Source organism: Giraffa tippelskirchi, chromosome 10 (genome assembly GCF_054371585.1).
Source record: "Giraffa tippelskirchi isolate mGirTip1 chromosome 10, T2T-mGirTip1v1.2.pri, whole genome shotgun sequence".
Taxonomy (NCBI): domain Eukaryota; kingdom Metazoa; phylum Chordata; class Mammalia; order Artiodactyla; family Giraffidae; genus Giraffa; species Giraffa tippelskirchi.
The window spans coordinates 145444060-145471147 of NC_137284.1; the positions used below are offsets into that span (position 1 = coordinate 145444060).

The 27088-nt window shown below is 40.6% G+C and overlaps 1 protein-coding gene across 10 annotated transcripts in view; it reads left to right on the forward strand.

Annotated features, from left to right (window-relative positions):
* The window catches only part of TRIM24 (tripartite motif containing 24), a 351893-nt gene that overhangs the window by 140983 nt on the left and 183822 nt on the right, over positions 1 to 27088 (forward strand). For 3 of the 10 annotated variants that reach the window (XM_081533092.1, XM_081533100.1, XM_081533094.1), the window contains exon 3: positions 13309 to 13423. The exons of the other annotated variants lie outside the window; for them this stretch is intronic. The gene's annotated coding sequence lies outside the window, so the exon portion shown is untranslated. The remainder of the gene's footprint in view (positions 1 to 13308; positions 13424 to 27088) is intronic. 10 annotated transcript variants of the gene reach the window in all.

Sequence of the window (27088 nt, forward strand, 5' to 3'; positions counted from 1 at the left end):
TTTTTTGAAGTTCAAACTCCACATAGCTGATTTTATTTTCTTCATTTTTACTTATCTTTATTCTTTCAACTTTTTCCAGTGAGCATGTAATTACTTTCAAGGATAGAAAGATCAGTGTTATTAATTTTTATATCTCACTACCAATTTTTATTGCTTTGTTTTTAAATGACAACCAAAAAAAAAAAAAGAGAGATTGAAGTCCCTGGGTGTGAATGCCAGAACTAATAATGAAAGTGGTTTGGCATGAACTAATAATGAAAGTGGTCTGGCACAGTTGCCCAGAGCATGAATTGGGTAAGAAAAGTATCGAAAGCACAGATTTCTAACAGTGTTTATAAGGCCTATTTCTCCCAGCCTGAGAGGCCTTGTGCGAATGTCTGCAATTTTGCAAACTCTCATAAATCAGAAAGAAAATCTAAAGTTCCAATAGAAAATAAAGGGGCAAAATTGTTTTTCTATTTATGGATGTAGAAGACTATAGCATATTCAGTCTGAATGCTTTAAATGTAGATAATTGTGGCAAACTGTGTTTCCCCAAAATGGCCCCATTCCTTGGGTTTATCTGCAATGTGACTTTGACCCTCTTATCATGAAATGGGGTCTGCTTTTTGACTTTTCCTCCCCCTTACTCCAGGCGATTTGACTCACGTAGAACATTTGTAACATTCTATTAACATTTAGAATGCCTGGAATAGATGCTGAATTTCAAGACTAGATCAGAAAAAGCATGGTAGCTTCTGCCTCCGCTCACTGGAATACTAGCCCTTGAAAGTCTGCAGCTGGCGTGTAAGTCAACCAGCTGTCCCGAGGCCCAGATCAGTCCATGCAGAGAGATCATTCAGCCAGACCCAGAGACCACAGAAAGTAAGTGAGTTGCCTAGCTAGCCCCAGCCCCCAGCTGCTGTTTGTTGTTCAGTCGCTCATTTGTGTCTGCTTCTTTGCGACCCCATGGACTACAGCACGTCAGGCTTCCCTGTCCTTCACTATCTCCTGGAATTTGCTCAAACTCATGTCCATTGAGTTGATGATGCCATCCAACCATCTCATCCAGCTGCTCTAGCCCCCAGCTGTTCCAGTTTTAGCCACTCTCTGCCAGCATTTCATGAGAGCCTCCAAGCCAGACCCAACCAGCAAGCCCTCCAGGATTCTTCAGCCCCATGCCCCAGCCCCCAAAACATGTGGTGTGCTAAAGGAGGCATGCTAAAGATATTAAGGAATGTGATTAGACCATCCCTGTCTGCTAAGACCCTAACCTTCTGGATTATTACACTGCAAAGGGAGTCCTCCAGAAAGACAGTCCTGGATTGTAGAAGAGATATATACATCTGAAAGGAACAGAGAAAGGACTAAAAATTGCAAATTGCAAGTTTTCTAAAACAAATGATTTAAGAAAAATGAGGAAGGTTTTGACTGGAAGAAACAACCTATTCTTCTGGTAGCCTTGTGCTTTTCCAGGCTGGAAATTAAGGCGTGTAGGGTTGTCCCAAAGACATGGCTTTAGGCTGCTGGAAGCCAGGTAGAGCTTGGTCAGATCTCTGAGTCTGGAGGTGGGAGTGGAGTGGGGAGGGAGTAGGCATGGAGTTGCTTTCGCAGTTTGCAGTTCTGTTGTTACACAGCAATGGATAAACAGAGCAAACTTTTTACCTAAAAGTGAAGTGCTCCTGTAACAAAAACCAAAAACACACCACATTGACTTAGAGACTGGGCAGCAGGAGGAAGGTAGAAGGACCTTGCTGTTGTTGTTGTTGTTGTTCAGTTGCTAAGTCATGTCCAACTCTTTGTGACCCCATGGACTGCAGCATGCTAGGCTTCCTTGTCCTTCACCGTTTCCCTGAGTTTGCCCAAACTCATGTCCATTGAGCCACTGATGCCATCCAACCATCGAACTAGCATCAGGGTCTTTTCCAATGAGTTGGCTCTTCGCATCAGGTGGCCGAAGTATTGGAACTTCAGTTTCAGCATCAGTCCTTCCAATGAATATTCAGGGTTGATTACCTTTAGGATTGACTGGTTTGATCTCCTTGAAGGACCTTGAGGAGACTATTATGTGAGAGCTGAGAGCCTGGAGGAAGTTGTCAGTGCCTGCCTATAACAGGTAGAAAGAGTGCAGCTTAAAAGGGAAGTCTCTGTTTTTAAGAAAACTGAGAGGAAATATAAAAAATTCGGGACTTGGTAGATTCAAAAATAAAATGATTTCTCATTCCCAGATTTTCCAGACAGCAGCATATCTTCAAAATACATGGCTATATACGTATCGATTGCCTCTTCATATTTTATATTTTTATAAAGAGAAGAGGAAAACAATTTGATCTTTTCTGCATAATTGATCAAAAATTGGTTTTTTAATTATTCATAGCTTTGGCTAGGTATTAATGAGAATTATCTCAGTCCAGTTCAGTCACTCAGTCATGTCCGACTCTTTGCAAACCCATGGACTGCAGCACACCAGGCCTCCCTGTCCATCACCAATTCCCAGAGTTTACTCAAATTCATGCCCATTGAGTCAGTAATGCCATTCAACCATCTCATCCTCTGTCATCCCCTTCTCCTCCTGCCTTCAATCTTTCCCGGCATCAGGGTCTTTTCAAATGAGTCAGTTCTTCACATCAAGTGGCCAAAGGATTGGAGTTTCAGCTTCAACATCAGTCCTTCCAATGAATATTCAGGATTGATTTCCTTTAGGATTGACTAGTTGGATATCCTTGCAGTCCAAGGGACTCTCAACAGTCTTCTCCAACACCCCATTTCAAAAGCATCAATTCTTCAGCACTATGCTTTCTTTACATCCATACATGACTACTAGAAAAACCATGGTTTTGACTAGATGGACCTTTGTTGGCAAAGTACTGTCTCTACTTTTTAATATGCTGTCTAGGTTTGGTCATAACTTTCTTTCCAAGGAGTAAGCGTCTTTTAGTTTCATGGCTGCAGACACCATCTGCAGTAATTTTGGAGCCCCCAAAAATAAAGTCTGTCACAGTTTCCACTGTTTCAGTATTTATTTGCCATGAAGTGATGGGACCAGAGGCCATGATCTTAGTTTCCTGAATGTTGAGCTTTAAGCCAACTTTTTCACTCTCCTCTTTCACTTGCATCAAGAGGCTCTTTAGTTCCTCTTCACTTTCTGCCATAAGGGTGATGTCATCTGCATATCTGAGGTTATTGATATTTCTCCCGGCAATCTTAACTCCAGCTTGTGCTTCCTCTAGCCCAGCGTTTCTCATGATGTACTCTGCATAGAAGTTAAATAAGCAGGGTGACAGTATACAGCCTTGACGGACTCCTTTTCCTATTCGGAACCAGTCTGTTGTTCCATGTCCAGTTCTAACTGTTGCTTCCTGACCTGCATACAGATTTCTCAAGAGGCAGGTCAGGTGGTCTGATATTCCCATCTCTTTAAGAATTTTCCATAGCTTGTTGTGGTCCACACAGTCAAAGGCTTTGGCATAGTCAATAAAGCAAAAGTAGATATTTTTCTGGAACTCTCTTGCTTTTTCAGTGATCCAACGGATGTTGGCAATTTGATCTCTGGTTCCTCTCCCTTTTCCATATCCAGCTTGAACATCTGAAAGTTCATGATTCACATACTGTTGAAGCCTGGCTTGGAGAATTTTGAGCATTACTTTGCTATTGTGTGAGATGAGTGCAATTGTGTGGTAGTTTGAGAAATCTTTGACATTGCTTTTCTTTGGGATTGGAATGAAAACTGACCTTTTCCGGTCCTGTGGCCACTGCTGAGTTTTCCAAATTTGCTGGCATATTGAGTGCAGCACTTTCACAGCATCATCTTTTAGGATTAGAAATAGCTCAGCTGGAATTCCATCACCTCCACTAGCTTTGTCATGCACCTAATTTTATATGTTGACTATTTGGAGTAATTCCCAGAGACTCGTTTCTGCCTCCATTTGTCAGAAAGGAAAATTTTCTCTTTACCCTTCTAGGGTCTCTGGGCTGGTCTAAAAGTTAAATTGCTGTGAGACAGATTAACAGGAGAAAAACAAAACAACATATGTACATGGGAGAGACCCAGGAAAACTGGGTACCTTACCAAAATTGTTGAAGCCCTCACATAAATACCAGCTTTAGCTGAAGACAAGAGGATTATAGAGGTAGTGGTTTGGGACTTCCCAAGGGGAGGAAGGCACTTCATAGGGAGATGGAAGAACAAAGATTGGATCAACAAATGTTTCCTGGGCCTTGAAGAGACAGAGGGACTTTGCTAGGCTCCTTCCTGTCTCCACACTTAGTTCATGCTGTTTGAGTATGGTGATGCTCCCTTCCTGCAACACGTCCTGTCTACATTCTGTTAGGCAGTTAAGGGGAAGTTCAGAGGTTCTTCCCAAGTCCCTGGGACCTTAAAAATAACCAGTCTAAATTAACCTGGATGGCAGATTTTTTCCTCTACACACATTTCTCTGCTCCTCTCCTCTATGTGTGCGTGTGTTCTCAGTCACTTCGGTTGTTTCTGCCTCTTCTTGACCCCATGAATCCTAGTCCACCAGGCTCCTCTGTCCAAGATTTTTCAGGCAAGAATAGTGGGATGAGTTGCCATGCCCTCCTCCAGGGGACCTGCCCAGCCTAGGGATCAAACCCGAGTCTCCCACGCCTCCTGCTTTGCCGGTGGGTTCTTGACTACTGAGCTACCAGGGAAGCTCTTCTTGTCTCTTCTAACTACAACCATAAAAATAAACAACCATAATAGGACTCTGAAAAATAGAAAAGAGAAGGCAAACTGGCTAAGGACTTCGGGAATTGAGGAACAACAAGCCGTGAGTTCCCTGGGTTCAACTTTTTTCCTCCCAAGTATCTTGAACTGGATGTGGGAAAGCAGGACAGACCAAAATGAAATCCTGAGAAAAGCTGCCTCTGGCCCAAGGACCAGGAAAGGGAAGCCCAGCAAACACCTAACAGAGAGCCCCACCCATGACTCCAAACTCACTGGCAGCAGATGGGCTGTCAGGGGAGACAGGACAGAGGAGGCCTGGCATTTCCCAGCCCCCACTTCCTGCATAAGGCAATCCAGTCCTGGTGTTTCCCAACTTTTTCCACCTGAAGGAAACCAGAATGTTACCCCAAAATATGCCTCAATGACATAAATATTGTTTTGAATTTGTGAAAGAAAAACCACAGGTCCAAAATGGCGTCACTTGTGCTAAAGCCCATGATACCAAATCTACATTTAGGACCTGACCTAATTGCAGTTTCTACCTTCATTAGAAATGGCGTCTTAATCAACTAGTATGAAATTTTCTTGTCAGCCCCAGCAAGGGCAACTGTCACATGGCCCTCTCCATCTTAGAGGTAGAAGAAGAGGCAGTCTGCATCCCACCAAAAGAAGACATCCCGGCCAAAAATAATCTTCTCTTCCTTGCTAATAGCTCCCCCACCCCACCCTTCTGCCTATCAAAGCCTTCAATTTTGTACCTTTCTAGTTGCTACATGGCATGCTGCCCAGTTCATGAACTGCATAATACAACCAACTGGAACTTCAAATTTACTCAGCTGAATTTTGTTTTTTAAGATGAAGGCAACTAAGAATCAAGAAAGGCAGAAAACGTTTCCCCTTGTCTGCCTAAACGCAAAATTTAAATTTTCCTCTTCTTAAAGACAGACTCAAATCAGCCCAGAGATGGCAACAGAAAAATCCCCAAACAACCTTTCCGCCATTAGTTCCCTCCCATATATTTACCTTCCCAGTCTGTGGCCTTTGGAAGCCTGAACTGCTTTCCTTTGTCCTTGTTATTATTTAAGTTTGTTATTCTTTAATTAAAACTGGTTATTCCTTGTAATTATTTAATTAAAACTGGTTATTATTTAAGTACTATTTATTTATTTATTTTTGGCAGGACTGGGTCTTTGTTGCTGTGAGCCGGCTTTCTCTATCTAGTTGCTGTGAGCGGAGGTTACTCTCTATTTGTGGTGCAAGGGCTTCTCATTGTGGTGGCTTCTCTTGTTGCAGATCACAGCCTCTAGGCACTCGGGCTCCAGTAATTGTGGCTCGCAGGCTCCGGAACGTGGGCTCATTAGTTGTGGGCACGTGGGCTCAGTTGCCCCATGGCATGTGGTATCTTCCCGGACCAGGGATCTAACCGGTGTCCTTTGCATTGAAAGCTGAATTTTTACCCACTGGACCACCAGGGAAGGCCTGTTATTATTTTTTATTGTTGTTGTTCTTTGTTGAAGATACTGTATAAACTGAAATTCTAAACTGCCACTTCCAGTTACTTTTTTTTCTTAATGTATATATTTTATTGAAGTATAGTCAATTTACAGTGTTTCAGGTGCATAGGAAGGTGATTCAGTTATACATATACACATATATTATTTCTCAGATTATTTTTCATTATGGGTTATTATAAGATGTTGACTGCAGTTCCCTGTGCTATACAGTAAGCCTTTGTTGCTTGTTGCATGTCTATTTTTTTTTTTTTAACTAGAAATCTAGCATTCTATTCATACTAAGTCAAACAAATGGAATCAAAGATCCTGCCAGCATTGGGCAGCCCAGGGACTGCTCTCCTTCCTGGGGTTCTGCTTATGCCTCCCCCACCCACCTGGTAATACCAGGACCAGAGAAGGGTTAAGGCAGCCCCAAGTGAACTTAGGAGAACATAGCAGCACTTCAAGAGCTAGAAAAATTAAATTGTCCTTGGAACCCCAGCCCATGAAAGTAAGCTAAGAGCTACATCTTAATTGCCTACTAAAATATGATTAAATAGGGTTCAGATTCTCCTAACAATATCCAAAATGCTTAGGATACAATAGAAAATCACCCATCATACCAAGAATCAGGAAAATCACAAATTGGATGAGAAAAGACATTCAACGGCCAATTCTGAGATGAAACAGATACTGGAATTATCTGACAAAGATTTTAAAGCAGCTATCACCAAAAAATGCTCTTATGTGCAATTACAAAGTTTCCTGGGACAAATAAAAATTAGAGCCTTGTGGACTTGTGGGACAGTAACAAAAGATCTAATCATTGGATTCTCAAAGGAAGTGAAAGAATAGGGGTGGGGAGGTGAGGAGAATGGCTGAAAAATTCAAAGAAATAATAGTGGCTGAAAACATCACAGATTGAGAAAAGACATACAACTACAGATGAAAGAAACTGAGCAAATTCTCAAAAAAGGAAATCCACACCAAGATACATGTTAACTTCTGAAAGCTAAAGACAAAGGTACAGTGGCTAAGATGGTTTTATTGTTGTTTAGTCACTAAATCATGTCCCACTCTTTTGCAAACCCATGGACTGAAGCTTGCCAGGCTCTTCTGTCCCTGGGATTTCCCAGGCAAGAATACTGGAGTAATGCAGGGGACATGGGTTCAAGCTCTGGTCTGGGAAGATTCCACATGCTGTGGAGCAACAAAACCCATGTGCCACAACTACTGAGCCTGAGTGCCCAGAGCCAGTGCTCCACAAGAGAAACAACCACAATGAAAAGCCCATGCACCACAATGAAGAGAAAGCTCTCACAAAGCAGCAAAGACCCAGCACAGCCAAACAATAAATAAATTAGTAATAATAATAAATAATAAAACAGACAAATGTCTGTTACAATTTGGGGATGAAGAACTTTGTAAGCTTTAGTTTTAAAAAAAGAAAGAAATTTTATTTCATTCTCCATCAGACAGAAAATGAGTGTCAAGAACAGAGTGTTTCTTGAAATGTTTTCTAGCTCTGATGCTGAATGCTCAGCTTCTCTGTACACCAGTACTGAATCAAGTCTCAGAGACAGAGTTATAGGTGAAGTAAAAAAGGATAGCTTTATTACTTTGCCAGGCAATGGGGGCCACAGCGGGCTAATGCCCTCAAAACCAGGTGTGCCAACTTGGAGAAGGTAGTGGGAAGTTTTAAAGAAATTGTTCAAAGAGGGCATAATCAGCTTGTGGACATTCTTCTGATGGGTTGGTGGTGACGTAAGTAGGAGTCAGCATCATCAGCCCTCTGGTCCAACTGGTCTGGGGTCTACATGCTTGTGGGCAGAATACCCTCATTAACTTCTCCCACCTGGAAGGAGTTTCAGTATCTGCAAAATAGCCCAAAGATATTGCTGTGTGTATCCTTTGATGGGGAAATAGGACCATGCCCCAAGGCTGCTCTTGACTGTTTGTTTCTCCTTGGTCTTGCATCCTCTCTCATCCCAAATTAACAACTGCTTGAATCTGCCCACTGCAACTCAGGGAAGGTCATGGAGGCTGAGTGAAGGCTGTTTACTATAATCAAAGAAAGGAGGCGCACAGAAAGGCTTTGTGCCCAGGAGCCCCATGGCATCCTGCTCAGCATCAGCTCTGTGAATTCTCTTAATGTTTACCTTCAATAATTCAAAGAGAATATTATCACCTACAGCCTGTGAGTAGGATTTTCATATTTAAATCTTCAAATAAAATCTAGTGACACTTTGTTTTTATTCTCATAGAACCTCAACTCCTGTGAATATCGGTTGAAAAAAAAAATCTTTATTGAAAAAAGTCATTGATTTATGTAGGCAAGAAGTCGGTTTGTTACCAAGTCCAAGCTTGCTCTGCTTGCTGCATGACAAGCCAATGAACCTGAGAGATGAAGTGGTGAGGCAAGGAATACAACTTTATTTGGAAAGCTGGCTGATCGAGAAGATGACAGACTAATGTCTCAAAATAACCATCTTGTCAGGGTCTGGATGCCAGGTTCTTTTATAGAGTCAGAGAAAGAGAAGCAATGAGGAACTAAAGTCAAAAGGGAGAATAGAAAGGGAGAGGCAGTGAGGAAGTAAAAGGGTCTTCAGTCTTGCAAAACAGCTCTAGGAATGGCCAGCCTTTGGAAAGGTTATACTAATCTCCTTTTTTTTTTTTAAAGCCATTCATCTGTGGGCTGTAAGCTTCCTAGGTGGTGTGAGTGGTAAAGAACCAATGCAAGGGACGTAGAGACATGGGTTTGATCCTTAGGTCAGGAAGATCCCATTGAGAAGGAAATGAGAACTCACTCCAGTATTCTTAGTATTCTTGCCTGGAGAATCCAATGGACAGAAGAGCCTGTCTGGCTACAGTTCATAGGGTTGCACAGTCAGACATGACTGAAGTAACTTAGCACGAAGGCAGGGTCAGATTATCTCTTCATGAGCTGAACAAAGGCTCTTTAGTTTAACAGGCAGGCAGAGGGGCAGGGTCCTCTGAGGCAGGCCATTATGTATGACTGTAATAAAAAAAAAAGCCATGAAAAGCAACTCAAAGCAATAGTTTCCAACATGGAGTCAGAATTGGCTTCTCCCTACAGCAAGTTTATTACTTGACTGTAGTCTTTAAATTCTTGCTTCATTTGATATGTTATTAGACTTTTTCGTCTACCGTTCTTGGCTGCACATTTGTTGTTCTCATTGTTATTGTTCAGTGGCTAAGTTGTGTCAGACTCTTTGCAATGATGTGCCCTAAAGTCCATTAGGCTCCTCTATCCTCCACTATCTCCCGGAATTTACTCAAATTCATGTCCTTGAATCAGTGATGCTATCTAACCATCTCATCCTCTGCTGCCCCCTTCTATTTTTGCCTTCAGTCTTTCCAAGCATCAGGGTCTTTTCCAATGAGCTGGCTCTTTGCAACAGGTGGCCAAAGTATTGGAGCTTCAGCTTCAGCATCCGTCCTTCCAACGAATATTCAGGATTGATTTCCTTTAGGATTGACTGATTACATCTCCTTGCAGTCCATTGGCAGCACATTACAGAACAGTTAACTGGGCTTCCCAAATGGCTCAGCGGTAAGGAATCCAGCTGCCAATGCAGGAGACAGAGATTCAATCCCTGGGTTGGAAAGAACACCTGGAGATGGAAATGACAACCCATTTCAGTATTCTTGCCTGGGAAATCCCATGGACAGAGGATCCTGGCGGGCTACAGTCCATGCAGTTGCAAAAGAGTCAGGCATGAGTTAGTCCATGCAGTTGCAAAAGAGTCAGGCATGAGTTATCGACTTAACAACAGCACTGACTCACAAAAGGGTTTTTGTTTCATCACAGCAAGAAATTTGGAGATATGGAGTACTGGCATCAAAGTTCAGGGTAAGGCTCTGAGACTTTCTTGTAATATAACTCATGGTTAAATAATAGTTTTCAGAACTCTGGACATCAAGTCTGCTTTCAAGAGAAAAAGAGGGTAGAAAAGATGGTGTCAACCACATGTGTTCTCTCTTAGTTTGCTCAGCCTGATGTAACAAAAATACCATGCACTGATTGAGTGACTTTAACCACAGATATTTATTTCTCACTGTTCTAGAGACTGGGAAGTCCAAGGTTATGGCATTGGCAGATTCAGTGTCTGAGTACCCACTTCCTGGTTCATATATGACTGTCTGTTCACTGTATCCTCACAAGACAGAAGGGACAAGGGTGCTCTCTGGGCCCTCTTTTATAGGGGCAGTAATGCCATTCATGAGGCCTCCATCCTCATGACCTAATCACCTCACAAAAGCCCCATCTTCTCATATCATCACATTGGGGATTAGGTTTAAGCATATGAATGCTGGGAAAGGTTGCTCCTTGGAAGAAAAGCTATGACAAACTTAGACAGTGTATTAAAAAGCAGAGATATTACTTTGCCAACAAACATTCATCTAGTCAAAGTGATGGCTTTTCCAGTAGTCATGCATTGATGTGAGAGTTGGACCATAAAGAAGTCTGAGTGCAAAAGAACTGATGCTTTTGAACTGTGGTGTTGGAGAAGACTCTTGAGAGTCCCTTGGACAGCAAGGAGATCCAACCAGTGAATCCTAAAGGAAATTAGTTCTGAATATTCACTAGAAGGACTGATGCTGAAGCTGAAGCTCCAATACTTTGGCACCTGATGTGAAGAGATGACTTATTGGAAAAGACCCTGATGTTGGGGAAGATTAAAGACAGGAGGAGAAGGGGATGACAGAGGATGAGAGGATTAGATGGCGTCACCAACTCAATGGACATGAGTTTGAGCAAGCTCCGGGAGATAACGAAGGTCAGGAAAGCCTGGTGTGCTGCAGTCCATGGGGTTGCAAAGAGTCGGACATGACAGAGCAACTGAACAGCAACAATATGAAAGTTGGTAGGCACAAACTTTGGATCTGTAGCTGTCTCTTTCATAGAAAAGAAAAAAATTTCCCAGTATTCACCAACAGTCAATGTGTCACATCAACCACAGCTGGCTACAAGTAAGATTAAGGAAGGCAGTATTTGGGTTTTCAAGTCTCTGTGGTAGAAGCTGTCATGAACTGTGTCTGCCACAAAATTGTAGCTGAAATCCACCCAAAATTGTTGTGTTCCTTGTGAAATTAAGCTCTATTTCTGGGAGAAACATACAGGAGGAGGTGACCTAAATGTCATTTTCTTTTGTAGTTTTACTTTTAAACTCTACCAGTGTTTAAAACTTCTGTCTTATTCAGAGATGTGGTTCACTTTGTAATTCACCAAAAGGAAGCTAATGCTTATAATTATAGGCAAGTCTAATCTGTTGCAGGAAAATGCTGGGCTCTGCTCCAGATATTTGTCACATCATGGTACTGCTCCTCTCTGGAGTCCTGTGGCAAAATTCAAACATATTATTTTGTATTTAAATCTTTAAAAAAGAATTGTAAAAACAGGAAAGAAAAAAAGTATAAAGGGAGAAGGGTAGGGAAGTGTAATAACAGAATAGGGCCTTCAACAATTTATTCAGATAGCAAAATTTAACAATTTCAAAGAACTATAGGGACAGAAAATAATGATCAAAAGGGTCATATACTAACAACAACATTTATCTATTATACTGTTAATAATATTAAATATCATAGCATATTTTTAGTAATAAAATGACAAAAGTACCATAGTTGTAAACTATCCTTTCTCTTTTTCCACCTTTCATGAAATAATTATCCATAAAGCCATGAGAGATCTTATACCTACCATCTCCATTTTCTTCAACTTCTGTTTTCTTTCTGTCTATAGAGCAACTTTATTTGACATTTACATTCTCATATAACATCATATACCAAAATCAATTTCAGATGGAATAAAAATAAATGTATAGAATGTCATATAAAGTATAGTAATTTAAGAGATTTGGTCCTGATGCATGAATAAACAAACAGATCACTAGAACAAAGTATAAACTATAGAACTAAATTTAAAGGTAAATGGGAATTTAATATAAGATAAAGACAGCATACCAAAATAGTAAAGAAAAAAATTGATTTGTAATGGATGGTGTTGGGCCACTGAGAAGCCATCTGGAAAAAAATTAACTTGGCTCCCTAGCTCATTCTTTTTGCCAAATTAAACTTCACATAAATCAAAAATTTTAATGTAAAGATTAAATCTTAAAAGTAGTAGGAAAAAAACATAATTAATCTTGGTATATGTCTGAACAAAATACAGAAACCATAAAGGGAAAGATTGACAAATTGGGCTACATAAACATTTAAATTTTCTGTATGGTCTAAACAAAAACTTAAATCACAAACTGAGAAAAAATAGTTATAAAATATTTGACAAAATACTAATTTTCTTAATATATAGAAAGTTCCTAATAAACAATTACCTTGACCCAAGAATTCAAATTCTGAAAACTTAACCATTGAAACTTTTGCATATGTACACAGAAACATATTGTTCATTGCAACATTATATGTAACACAGTAAACAAGAGGTGGAGTTTGTTATCCTAAGATGCTCAGTGGAAAATTCTGCAGCTATTTTTTAAAAATGGGCTACAAATACACACACTAATCTAAAAAGTTCTGATAAATATCTTTAAGTAAGAGAAACAAGGGACAGAAGACTGTAAAGGCTATATGTGGGTATGTGCATAAAACATTTTAAAAGAACATAGACCTATGGATCGTGGAGGTTTGTTTTGGAGAGGAGATCTACTTTTCATTCTATATTCTCTTGCACTGTTGACATTTTTTGCATGGGCATGTAACATATGTGCATGTATTTCTTTAAAAAAAATTATGTGCAAACATGAATAGCCTCCAAATTTCTGACAGGGAAGAACTCTAAAAGTAAAACTAACAACAAAAAAATCAGAATGAAAAAGAGTGATGAGATGAGATGGTTGTATGGCATCACCGACTCAATGGACATGAGTTTGAACAAACTCCAAGAGATAGTGAAGAACAGAGAGGGCTGGCATGCTGCAGTCCATGGGGTCAAAAAGAGTCAGACACGACTGAGTGACTGAACAACAACAATTATAATATTATCATGTGGCTATTTGTGTAATGTCTGTCTCCCTCACAAAACTGTAAGCTTGGTGAGGGCAGAGTAAATCTGTTTTGTTCACTCTGGTGGCCTCACCAACTGACATACTGCTTCACACTTTGCAGGCACATATTTGTCTAATTTCTTTAGTCATCCACCTCCTCTTCTGGTTGGTGAAGAAGGGATTCCTGCCTTAGGATTAACAGGCTGGCTGAAGATACAACACTTGACACCAGACAGGTGAGATCAATAGCAGTTTACTAGTGTGTATAATAGCCTGGAAAGGAGGACATATCAGGCAAGGCCACACAAGGCCGGTACTTGGGAACAGGGTGAACAACCAATGCTGTAGTAAGCAGGCTTGTAGGATCATGAGGGTGTAGTGCCCACAATTCCTGTGGAAGGATGCAACTGGTTTGTTTGAATAATTCCAATTATATGCTGGGAACTGAAGCCCACTGCTCAGGGATAAGCAGCGACTGTCCCCAGTCCTTTTGAAAAGGAAGGTTGTTTGGCAAAGACAACTAGTTCTAAGAACAGAGCCAGGTAGGGAACTTGCAGATAGGCCATTGAAAGCCCTCTCAATTTCACTAGATTTCAAAGCAGTACATTATACTGCACCTTAATTTTAGGGCTTACGCGACATGTGTTGGGCTTCCCTGGTGGCTCAGTGGTAAAGAATCTGCCTGCCAATGCAAGAGACAGGGGTTCAGTACCTGGGTAGGAAATATCTCCTAGAGAAGGAGATGGCAGTCCACTCCAGTATACTTGCTTGGGAAATCCCATGGATGAAGGAGACTGGTGGGATACAGTTTGTGGGGTCTCAAAGAGTTGGACACAACTCAGTGGCTAAAACAACAAGTATAACCACATGCATTACTTAATAGAAGGAATACTTAAAACCTGAAATATGGTCAAACTTATGAGTAATCTAAGTTCAAAATTAACTTAACACCCCACCTCAAATAAGCAAAGATTTCCTACCTCGATAATAATTAGTGCTAGCAATGATAAAGGGCTACTATCACCTTTGTGAAGCTTCACATTTAAGAAAGCAATATTCAGAGTTGACTCCTTTAAAAAAAACCTCCTGACAAAATGTGGCCACTGGAGAAGGGAATGGCAAACCACTTCAATATTCTAGCCTTGAGAACCCCATGAACAGTAGGAAAAGGCAGAAAGATAAGACACTGAAAGATGAACTCCCCGGGTCAGTAGGTGCCCAATATTGTACTGGAGAACAGCAGAGAAATAGCTCAGGAAAGAATGAAGAGGCTGAGCCAAAGCAAAAACAGCACCCAGCTGCAGATGTGACTGGTGATGGAAGCAAAGTCCGATGCTGTAAAGAACACTATTGCATAGGAATCTGGAATGTTAGGTCCATGAGTCAAGGTAAATTCAGTAGTTCAGTTGCTCAGTTGTGTCTGACTCTTTGTGACCCCATGGACTGCAGCATGCCAGGCTTCCCTGTCCATCACTATCTCCAGGAGCATGTTCAAACTCATGTTTATAGAGGTGGTTATGCCATCCAACCATCTCATCCTCTGTCATCCCCTTCTCCTCCTGCCTTCAATCTTCCCTGGCATTAGGGTCTTTTCCAGTGAGTCAGTTCTTTGCATCAGGTGGCCAAAGTATTGGAGCTTCAGCTTCAACATCAGTCCTTCCAATGAATATTTAGGACTGATTTCCTTTAGGATTGACTAGTTGGATCTCCTTGCAGTCCAAGGGACTCTCAACAGTCTTCTCCAACACCACAGTTCAAAAGCATCAGTTCTTCAGTGCTCAGCTTTCTTTATGGTCCAACTCTCATATCCATACATGACTACTGGAAAAACCACAGCTTTGGCTAGATGGACCTTTGTCAGCAAAGTACTGTCTCTGCTTTTTAATATGCTGTCTAGGTTGGTCATAACTTTTCTTCCAAGGAGCAAGCGTCTTTTAATTTCATGGCTGCAGTCACCATCTGCAGTGATTTTGGAGCCCAAGAAAACAAAGTCTGCAACTGTGTCCATTGTTTCCCCATCTATTTGGCAAACTGGTGAATTGGAAGTGGTCAAACAGGATATCACAAGAGTGAACATCGACATTTTAGGAATCAGTGAACTAAAATGGACTGAAAGGGCAAATTTAATGCAGATGACCATTATATCTACTACTGAGGGCAAGAATCCCCTAGAAGAAATGGAGTAGCCATCATAGTCAACAAAAGAGTCCAAAATTCAATACTTGTGTGCAATCTCAAAAATGACAGAATGATCTCTGTTCATTTCCAAGGCAAACCATTCAATATCACAGTAATCCAAATCTATGCCGTAACCACTAATGCCAAAAAAGCTGAAGTTAAAAGATTCTCTGATGACCTACAAGACCTTCTAGAACTAACACCCAAAAAAGATATTCTTTTCATCATAGGGGACTGGAATGCAAAAGTAGGTAGTCAAGAGATACCAGGAGTAACTGGCAAGTTTGACCTTGGAGTACAAAATGAAGCAGGGCAAAGGTTAACAGGTTAACAAGAGAACATACTGGTCACAGCAAACACCCTCTTCCAACAACACAAGAGACGACTTTCCACATGGACATCACCAGATGGTCAACACCGATTTCAGATTAATTATATTCTTTGCAGATGAAGATTGAGAAGCTCTATACAGTCAGCAAAATCAAGACTAGGAACTGACCGTGGCTCAGATCATGAAATTCAGATATAAATTAAAGTGAGTAGGGGAAATCTCTAGACCATTCAGATATAACCTAAATCAAATCCCTTGCGATTATACAGTGGAAGTGACAAATAGATTCAAGGGATTAGATCTGATAGACAGAGTGCCTGAAGAACTATGGACAGAGGTTTGTAACATTGTACAGGAGGCAGTGATCAAAACCATCTCCAAGAAAAAGAAATGCAAAAAGGCAAAAACGGTTGTCTGAGGAGACCTTACAAATATCTGAGAAAAGAAGAGACGTGAAAGGCAAAGGAGAAAAGGAAAGATACACCCATCTGAATGCAGAGTTCCCAAGAATAGCAAGGAGAGATAAGACAGCCTTCCTCAGTGACCAATGCAAAGAAATAGAGGAAAACAATAGAATGGGAAATACTAGAGATCTCTTCAAGAGAATTAGAGATACCAAGGGAACATTTCATGCAAAAAATGGGCACAATAAATGACAGAAATGATATGGACCTAACATAAGCAGACAATATTACAAAGAGGTGGCAAGAATACACAGAGGAACTAAAGAAAAAAAATTTAATAACGCAGATAACCAGGTTGGTGTGATCACTCGCCTAGAGCCAGACATCCTGCAATGCGAAGTCAAGTGGGCCTTAGGAAGCATCACTACAAACAAAGCTAGTGGAGGTGATGGAATTCCAGTTGAGCTATTTCAAATCCTAAAAGATGATGCTGTGAAAATGCTGCACTCAATATGCCAGCAAATTTGGAAAACTCAGCAGTGGCCAAAGGGCTGGAAAAGGTCAGTTTTCATTCCAATCTCAAAGAAAGGCAATGCCAAAGAAAGTTTGGGTTACCACACAATAGCACTCATTTCACATGCTGGCAAAGTAATGCTCAAAATTCTCCAAGCTAGGTTTCAACAGTACGTGAACCAAGAACTTCCAGATGTTCAAAGTGTATTTAGAAAAGGCAGAGGAACCAGAGATCAAATTGCCAACATGCGTTGGATCATCAAAAAAGCAAGAGGGTTCCAGAAAAACATCCATTTCCACTTTACTGACTACATCAAAGCCTTTGACAGTGTGGATCACAATACACTCTGGAAAATTCTGTAAGAAATGGGAATACCAAACCACCTTACTTGCCTTTTGAGAAATCTGTATGCAGGTCAGGAAGCAACAGTTAGAACTGGACATGGAACAACAGACTGGTTCCAAATAGGGAAAGGAGGATGTCAAGGCTGTATATTTTCACATTATTTATTTAACTTACATGCAGAGGACATTATGCAAAATGCCACTGTGGGTGAAGCACAAGCTGGAATCAAGATTGCTTGGAGAAATATCAATAGTCTCAGATATGAAGATGACACCATCCTTATGGCAGAAAGCAAAGAGAAACTAAAGAGCCACTTGATGAAAATGAGAGAGGAGAGTGAAAAAGTTGGCTTAAAACTCAGCATTCAAAAAACCAAGATCATGGCATCCAGTCCCATCGCTTCATGGCAAATAGATGGGAAAACAATGGAAACAGTGATTGACTCTATTTTGGGGGGCTCCAAAATCACTGCAGATGGTGACTGCAGCCATGAAATTTAAAGATGCTTACTCCTTGGAAGGAAAGTTACAACCAACCTAGACAGCATATTTAAAAGCAGAGACATTCCTTTGCCAACAAAGTTCTGTCTAGTCAAAGCTATGGTTTTTTCCAATAGTCATGTATGGATGTGAGAGTTGGACCATAAAGAAAGCCTAGCACCAAAGAACTGATGCTTTTGTACTGTGGTGTTGGTGAAGACACTTGAGAGTCCCTTGGACTGCAGGGAGATCAAACCAGTCAATCCTAAAGGAAATCAACCCTGAATATTCATTGGAAGGACTGATGCTGAAGTTGAAACTCCAATATTTTGGCCACCTGAAGTGAAGAACTGACTCATTTCCCAGCACTGATGCTGGAAAAGATTGAAGGCAGGTGGAGAAGGGACTGACACAGGATGAGATGGTTGGATGGCATCACCGGCTGGATGGACATGAGTTTGAGCAGCTCAGGGGCTGGTGATGGACACTGACACCTAGGGTGCTGCAGTCCGTGGGGTGGCAAAGGGTCGGACGTGACTGATTGACTGAACGGAACTGGTTTTAGAGCTTTACTGCCTAGTCTGGGAGACTTTCAAAGCAGATCTTACAAGGTGGGGAATTGTTGAGGACTGGGCATCGTTTATCACAGAGTAACTGTGGATTGGTGGGCACAGTGAGGCAAGTGAGTCTTGGCGGGTATATTTTAGTCTTAATAAATAAGCATGAGTTGACTCATAAGGTATTTCCTGGTTCAAGCAAATATTTACCTTACTTAGTACAATGACAGGAGCTTCCCCGGTGGCTCAGCGGTAAAGAATCTGCCTGCAATGCAGGAGTTGCAGGAGGTGCTGGTATGATCCTGGGTTGGGATGATCCCCTGCAGAAGGAAATGACAACCCATTCTAGTATTCTTGCCTGGGAAATCCCATGGACAGAGGAGCCTGGTGGGCTACAGTCCATAGTGTCGCAAAGAGTAAGACACAACTGAAGCAACTTGGCATGCACACACAGTACAATGATAATGTAAGATAATGTACTTTCTTTGGGGAGTCCATACCAGTGATGTAATCTAAGAATTAAAATTTTTATGAATAAACAAATATTCTCCATAATCAAAATGTTTATTGCAACATTATACTGGGCATCTTCCATTATTTTTGGCCAGCCAAGGGGATGATATTCAATTTTTATTTTTTGGCCACGCAGTGCAGCTTACAGGATCTTAATTCCCCAAGCAGGGATTGAACCCCAGGCTACTTCAGTGAAAGCACTGAGTTTTAAGCTCTGAACCATTAGGGAATTCTCTCAAATTATTTAATAACTAGCAGAACAAGGGCATTGAACAAGTAGAATGTGAATGGGCAGTAAAAAAATTCAGTATGAATGCTAGGAAAATATCAGTCCAGCTATTCCACATCCAGACAGCAAATCCAAATCCAAAATAGATGGAAAAGATTTTACCTCCCACTACAGCACCCTTGTGAGCTTAACAGCAAAGACTAGTATTTCTCACTAACGCTACACTTCTGTTGAGTGTTTGTGGGGCTCTGGTCTACATCATCTATGTTCTTAGTCAGGCCCCTCGCTGACAGAGCATCCATAATCTAGAATACCAATTGCTGTGCAAAAATGAAAAGAAAGCCTGAAAGCCCTGGAGGTTTTCATATTAGCAATGCATGTCACTCTGCTCACAACTCATTTATCAGAACTAGTTATTTGACTCTTCAAAATCACAAGGGGTCAGGAAATACAATTCTACTATGTGCCTGCAAGTTGGGGGAGGGGGTACAGACAACCGCTGTATACCTTATGGTCATTAACTATTTAATTCACTCTTCTTCCTGAACCCCAAGTGCATTCACAACCTCCCCAAGTTAACGGTCTGAAAGTCTCCACTAGTTAGAGTAGCAAGCTCAAGTCAGGATAGACTCTACATATGGCATGATATGTGGTCTCTCAACATCATTTTTGTTGTTCAGTCACTAAGTTGTGTCTGACTTTTTGCAATCCCATGTACTGCATCACATCAGGCCTTCTTGTCCTTCACCATCTCCCAGAATTCCCCCAAGATCATGTTCATTGAATCAGTGATGCCTCCAACCATCTCATCCCCTGCCACCTCCTTCTCCTGTCCTCAGTCTTTCCCAGAATCAAGGTCTTTTCGAATGAGTCAGCTCTTCACAACAGGTGCCAAAGTATTGGCGCTTCAACTTCAACATCAGTTTTTCCAATGAATATTCAGGGTTGATTTCCTTTAGGATTGACTGGTTTGATCTCCTTGAAGTCCAAGGGACTCTCAAGAGTCTTCTCCAACACCACAGTTCAAAAGCGTCAGTTCTTCGGTGCTCAGCTTTCTTTATGTCCAACTCTCACATCCATACATGACTACTGGAAAAACCATAGCTTTGACTAGACAGACCTTTGTTTTGTAAGTAATGTCTCTGCTTTTTAATACACTGTCTAGATTTGTCATAGCTTTTCTTCCAAGGAACAAGCATCTTTTAATTTCATGGCTGCAGTCACCATCCGCAGTGATTTTGGAGCCCAAGAAAAGAAAATCTGTCACTGCTTCCACTTTTTCCCCATTTATTTGTCAAGAAGTGATGAGACTGGATGCCATGATCTTAGTTTTTTTAATGTTGAGTTTTAAGTGACCTTTTTCACTGTCCTCTTTCACCCTTATGAAGAGGCTCTTTAGTTCCTCTTTGCTTTCTGCCATTAGAGTGGTATCATCTGCATATCTGAGATTGTCGCTATTTCTTTACTTCATATCCAGATATAGCTTCTCTTCATTCAAAGAATGAATGTATTAGTCAGCTCTTAATACAATAGTGATGTGTAATATACCACTCCTAAATTCAATAGTTTAGAACAAACATTTCTGGTTTTGCTTGGATTTGGTTCAGTTCTTCTCCAGGTGTCTTCACGTATTCTTGGTCGAAGGAATATGCTCATTCAGTGGCAGTTTATAAGCACAGGAGAGCACAAACCAAATAAATGCTCAATATTTGAAGCTTTTACATACATTTGCATTCTGTTAGCCAAAGCAAGTTAGAGGTTTACAAGTCACAAAGTAAGGTCATGTTTAAAGTGTTAAGAATGGAAATACACTACCACACAAAGAAGAGTGGAGAGGAGTGAATATTTGATGAACAAAAATCTGAGCATCATGCCTATAAATTAAAAATACAAAATATTTATCCCTTATACAACCAAGGGACCATGGGGGAACAGATGCAGTATACAACACAAAATACTCTCATTTGAAAAGGGAATGAATAGGAGATACACTGCAGAGACGGGTCCATATTAGCTCCTGTTTACTCCTTGGTAAGGTTCCACCGTCCATGACTTTCTGCAGTTCCACCCACTGGAATTTCCTTCCTTTTCTATTTTGCTCCTCAGCTATATTTGAAAAGAGAGTTGGAGAATATGTCCTCCTTGGGGACTGAGTAACTTTTTTAACCTGTTTCCTGCTGATAGAAGGTTGGGGGCTAAGTATGATTTTATATCTTCAACAATTATAATATCTTTTTTTGTCCATGATGGCAGTTCTTCTGGCACCTACTCCAGTCAGCTTCTTTTCTGATTACAGTTAACTGAAAGCACCAATAATGCCAAACACAGTTTAGTTCTAGCTATATTTTTTTGGTGGGGGGGATTCTATATTTTTTGGCTTTCTCACCATATATTTCTGTCTGGCTTAACTATCAGATAGCTCCAGTGAGAGAACCATATCCTTAATATTCCTACTCCACCCACTACCATCCCCAGGCCATTTGGTCTAACTAAAAAGATTTGCTTGACTTCACCTTAATATGGTAAAGAGTTTTGTTAATGTTGTGATGGCCACATCTCTGATTTAATCCTTGCAAAGAGGATTGTTATCAGCCTTTGTATCTAAATTTTATGTCATCAGGCTGAAAAGCAATCTGTTTTCCAAGCCTACAAATTCCCAAATTTCTAGATTTTCTATTCCCTTTCATTTTGGCAGGAACATTTGACTACCACAAATGGGTATCACTGTCAAAAATTTAGGCCTGGGAATTCCCTGGTGGTCCAATGGTTAAAACTCCGTGGCTGCTCTGTAGGGCGCATGGGTTTGATCCCTGGTTGAGGAACTAAGATCCCTGCATGCTGTGTGGCACAGTAAAAACAAAATAAAACAAAATTTTGAATATGAGAAAAAAAATTTAGATCAGAAAAGAAAGAGTATTCAATTCCTTGGTTGTATAATTTGACCATGGAGGACTCTCTATCTCCCTCTCCTTAGATGGGAGAAGGAGAACTTTGGGTGGAGGAGAGGTGAAGAGGGTTCTCCTCACTATTAGAACTTTCAGATTAAAAAAGCCACCTTCACCACGAAGGATGGAGGAAAAGTACAGACAACTTCTGTTGATGGCTTACTATTAGGTTAGAAAATATTCTTTGAAAAATCCTTGTGACTCATGTCTACCTCCTTGATTTTTGAATCTTTTCTTTATTATCTTACAAAATGGGCAAATTAATTTCACATTTGACAAAGGGAGTGGAATTAACCTATTGTTCACCCAATTATTCCTCTACAGAAAACATAAGGAAGGTACATGAGGCTGGAGAAATCAGTATTCAATACCAAAGTGGCAATAAATGGAATAGAAGTAATAATCACACTGATCTGATTAGAGAACCCGATAGGAAATAAAAGAGAGAAGAGTAGTTGAGACCAGTCACTAAAGATCATCACCAGCACCTTCCTTTCTCTGTGTACAAATGCCTTTTTAAATTACCAGCTAATACCTTTATAAATATTTCAATGGTAAATTGAGAATAAGACTTAAGAAAATAAAATCGCGTTAGTTCCCAATAATTACTTTCTTAACAATTTTAAGGTGCTTGATCTAATGATATTCTAAAGTGAAAATGCTAGTCGTTCCGTTGGTGGGACTCTTTGAGACCCCATGGATGGTAGCCCACCAGGGTCCTCTGTCAATGGGATTCTCCAGGCAAGAATACTGGACTGGGTAGCCATTCACTTCTCCAGGGCATCCCTAAACAGGGATCAAACCCAGATCTCTTGCATTGCAGGCAGATTGGTTACCTTCTGTGCCACCAGAGAAGCCCCAGGAAAAACTTACTTTGTTCCCTATCTTGATTCCCATAAATGGAATCTACCAGCAACTGGGAGATAAAAGTTCTTCTTGAACTGCATATTCCAGTAGTTTAATAGGAATCCTTGTGATTGTGCTTCACTTCAGGTGGCCCTTTTCCAATCAACTTGCGGTCCTTTTTCCTTCTCTTTGCACTTAAACCCTTTTAGTGCCACACAGCCCTGTGGCTCCAAATTGCACTTTTAAATAGCCATTTTAAAACTGTTCTCCCTTAGAGCCAGGCAAAAGGAGAGTATGTTACAAAAGGAGAGATCACAGCCATACCAACCTCAGTCTACAATGTTTGAGTCTCCTCTTTCAATCCTAAGAAGGTTGTCCTAGCAACAGTCTTTGCTAACTTGCTCTATTTCTCGTCTTAAAGCCTTTGAAGTAAGTTCCTCCTCCCTCATGTCTTTAAAGTTATTCTTAATAGAATTCTAAATACCACCTATTAACTGTCCTAGCAGATTTCTGAACACCCCAGAAATTTCTGCACCCCCCACAAAAAAAACCCTGGGGCTCTTTCCCTGACACAGTAACAGCCACAGGCACATAGCTTCATGTGACTATAGCTCAGACTGTTATGTTAGTTACTGTGACTAACCAACCAACCGACCAACATTTTTTGAACATTTCTTATATTCTAGGCACTTTGCTAGGCTCTACAAATATAAGAATGAAATGCAGTTTCTGACCTCCATAGTTTCAATCTAGTGCTGTCTAATCCTCGAAAACTGCCCTGTCCAGTGTAAAAGCCATTGCCTTGCATGGTGGTGGAGCATTTGAAAAGTGGCAAGTCCCAATGAGGTATACCCTAAGTAAAAAATACACAGGCCAGGTATTGAGGACTTAGTAGAAAAAAATGTAAAATATTTCATTAATAATTTTTTAGGTGTATTACATGTCTACATGATAATGTTTTAGGTGTATTGTGTTACATAAGATATTGGAGAAGGAAATGGCAACCCACTTCAGTATTCTTGCCTGGAGAAACCCCATGGACAGAAGAGCCTGGCAGTCCATGGGGGGTCGCAAGCGTCGGACACGACTTAGCGACTAAGCCACCACATAAGATACATTATTCAAATTAATTTTACCAATTTCTTTTTGCTTTTTTAAAAGTGATTACTAGGAAATTTATAATGATGTGTGGCTCACAATATATTTCTGATAGTGCTACTCTAAGTATATATGTTGAAATTATCTGAAAAACTTGTTTAAATGTAGACTGCAAGTCCTACCCCATATCTGACATTGCATAAAATATCTGGGTAATGGGGTCCATTACTAAGAATTTTCACCAAATGTACTGGGTAATTCTTATATACCTGCAAATATAAGACTCATTGGTCTCTTGACTACTAAACGAGGAGCCAAGAGTTATTCCTAGTCCAAGAAAATTATTTACATTTTTTAAGACAGATGATGAGAAGGGTGACTGAACCATTAAGAAAGGTTCCATCAATGAGTCCAGAGTCATTTCTGGCACCATCCCAATAATGAAGAGTAAACAAGCAACACACTTGATCTTTAACTGGGCGATTAACTACCGCACAATTGCACTCATCTCACATGCTAGTAAAGTAATGCTCAAAATTCTCCAAGACAGGTTTCAGCAATACATGAACCGTGAACTTCCAGATGTTCAAGCTGGTTTTAGAAAAGGAAGAGGAACCAGAGATCAAATTGCCAATATCCGCTGGATCATCGAAAAAGCAAGAGTTCCAGAAAAACATCTATTTCTGCTTTATTGACTATGCCAAAGCCTTTGACTGTATGGATCACAATAAACTGTGGAAAATTCTGAAAGAGATGGGAATACCAGACCATCTGACCTGTCTCTTGAGAAATCTGTATGCAGGTCAGGAAGCAACAGTTAGAACTGGACATGGAACAACAGACTGGTTCCAAATAGGAAAAGGAGTCCATCAAGGCTGTATATTGTCTTATACAGTATTATATTGTATTATACAATATTATATTGTCTTATACAAATATTGCTGCTTATTTAACTTATATGCAGAGTACATCATGAGAAACGCTGGGCTGGAAGAAACACAAGCTGGAATCAAGATTGCCAGGAGAAATATCAATAACCTCAGATATGCAGATGACACCATGCTTATGGCAGAAAGTGAAGAAGAACTAAAGAGCCTCTTGATGAAAGTGAAAGAGGAAAGTGAAAAAGTTGTCTTAAAACTCAACGTTCAGAAAACTAAGATCATGGCATCTGGTCCCATCACTTCATGGGAAATAGATGGGGCTCCAAAATCACTGCTGATGGTGATTGCAGCCATGAAATTAAAAGACACTTACTCCTTGGAAGGCAGGTTATGGCCAACCTAGATAGCATATTTAAAAGCAGAGACAGTACTTTGCCAACAAAAGTCCGTCTAGTCAAGGCTATGGTTTTTCCAGTGGTCATGTATGGATGTGAGAGTTGGACGGTGAAGAAAGCTGAGCACCACAGAATTGATGCTTTTGAACTGTGGTGTTGGAGAAGACTCTTGAGAGTCCCTTGGACTGCAAGGAGATCCAACCAGTCCATCTTAAAGGAGATCAGTCCTGGGTGTTCATTGGAAGGACTAATGTTGAAGCTATAACTCCAATACTTTGGCCACCTGATGCGAAGAGCTACTCATTTGAAAAGACCCTGATGCTGGGTAGGATTGGGGGCAGGAGGAGAAGGGGACGACAGAGGATGAGATGGTTGGATGGCATCACCGACTCGATGGACATGGGTTTGGGTAGACTCCGGGAGTTGGTGATGGACAGAGAGGCCTGGTGTGCTGCAATGCATGGGGTCGCAAAGAGTCGGACACGACTGAGCGACTGACTGAACTGAACTGAACTGCACAATCACTCTCATGTCCATTATCTGGTGTTCCTACACCAGAGACAGGTACTTTAACAAGAGAAGAAAATTCAGGCTTGGTCTTGCACTATCTTGCCACCTGGTTTTCCAACTTTATGGATCAAACTGAAGATAGAACTTGAGGATATAACTCCAACCTAACTCCAACCTTCTCATTTTTTTTTCTCATTTATTCACCTAATAAAAACCATTGATATTTCTTCCACAAAGAAGAAATGTTGACTGTGTTTCAGGAAGTGTGCGAAGGGCTGACTGTGGCTGAGACTAACTGCTGGTTGCTTCTCAGTATCTTCTCTCACCATTTTTCTTAGTCATAGATTTTCAGCCAGCCAGAACGTGAAAAAGAATTCTGTATTTTCTGTGATGTAGACATGGAAGTATGACTAAGTTCTAGCCCCAGGAATATAAGCAAAAGTATTATAGGGCAACTCCCAAGAGCTTCCCTTCCCTCCTGCTTTACCCGTTCTTTCCCTCTTCCTCCTCCTTGCTGCCCACAATATGAACAAGTCCATGGCTCCATCTTTAACCATGAGCTAAAAGCCACCTTTTATACACAGTAAGGCAGAAATGTGAAAGTAGCTTGGGTTCCTGAGGATTTTGTATAGAGCCACCATACCAACCATAGACTGCCTTCCTCTGATCATTGAACTACATCCTGTTTAAGTCTATGTGATTTGGGGACTTTCTGCTAATTGCAGCTGAATTGAATCCTAATTGATAAACATCTCTTTTTAAAGCTGCAATGCTACAAATTCTCTAGACCAGTGCTTGGATCGTAGCTTATAACTCTGGCCATGTCTTTGTTGCGTCTTTTCTATGGAGATCTCCAGCTCCTGTTCTATGGTATGTTTTCCAGTTTTGCAGCCTAATCATAGCTAGAAAAATTTCTCAGGTTTTCCTATTGATATTGTATAATGCTTCTTACTGTTGACAAAAAAAAAAACATTAGCCACTGGTCAATCTGGGAAAGAAATAGAAAATTTTATTCAAGCTAACATTAGGATTGTAACCCAAGAGATAGTCTTCCAAAAAGCTGTGAGGACTGTTCCACCCATCAGAGGTTAAAGCACAGTTAAACAGCTTTTTGAAACAAACGATTATATGCCAAAGGACATGTTGACAGCTTATACACACACAAAAATGTTATAGGAGGTTACCAGGAAAAGCACAGTTGTAAAGTGAGTAGTGGGTCATCGTGACCCCACACAAGCTTGAGAAAGAAGTTATCTTCTAAGGAAGTCTGATTAATGCAGATGCACAATACACTAGAGGCGAGGAAAAGGCCCAATGGGCAGAGAAAAAATTTTGTTTAAAGTTTCCTTGTCTTGCCAAAAATGTGTCTGAACATCACTATATTCCATCTGTTGATTTCTCCTTAGATTTCTTGCAGCTAAGTTTTTTCATATTTTTGTAGCTATGCTATTAGATGCAAAAAAAAAAAAGTGTCCATGAAGGTGGTGTGGGGCTTTTTGTTGAGTTACCTTATTTTATTTGTCACTTGTTTTCTTGTATTCAACTTTGGTATGAATATAATGACCCCTCTCTTCCTTGTGTTATTTTGATACTCTTTTGCTTGGCATATAGTTAGCCACTTGTGATGGAGATACTTTGCTCACTCCTCTCATTTTACTCTCCCCATTTCTATA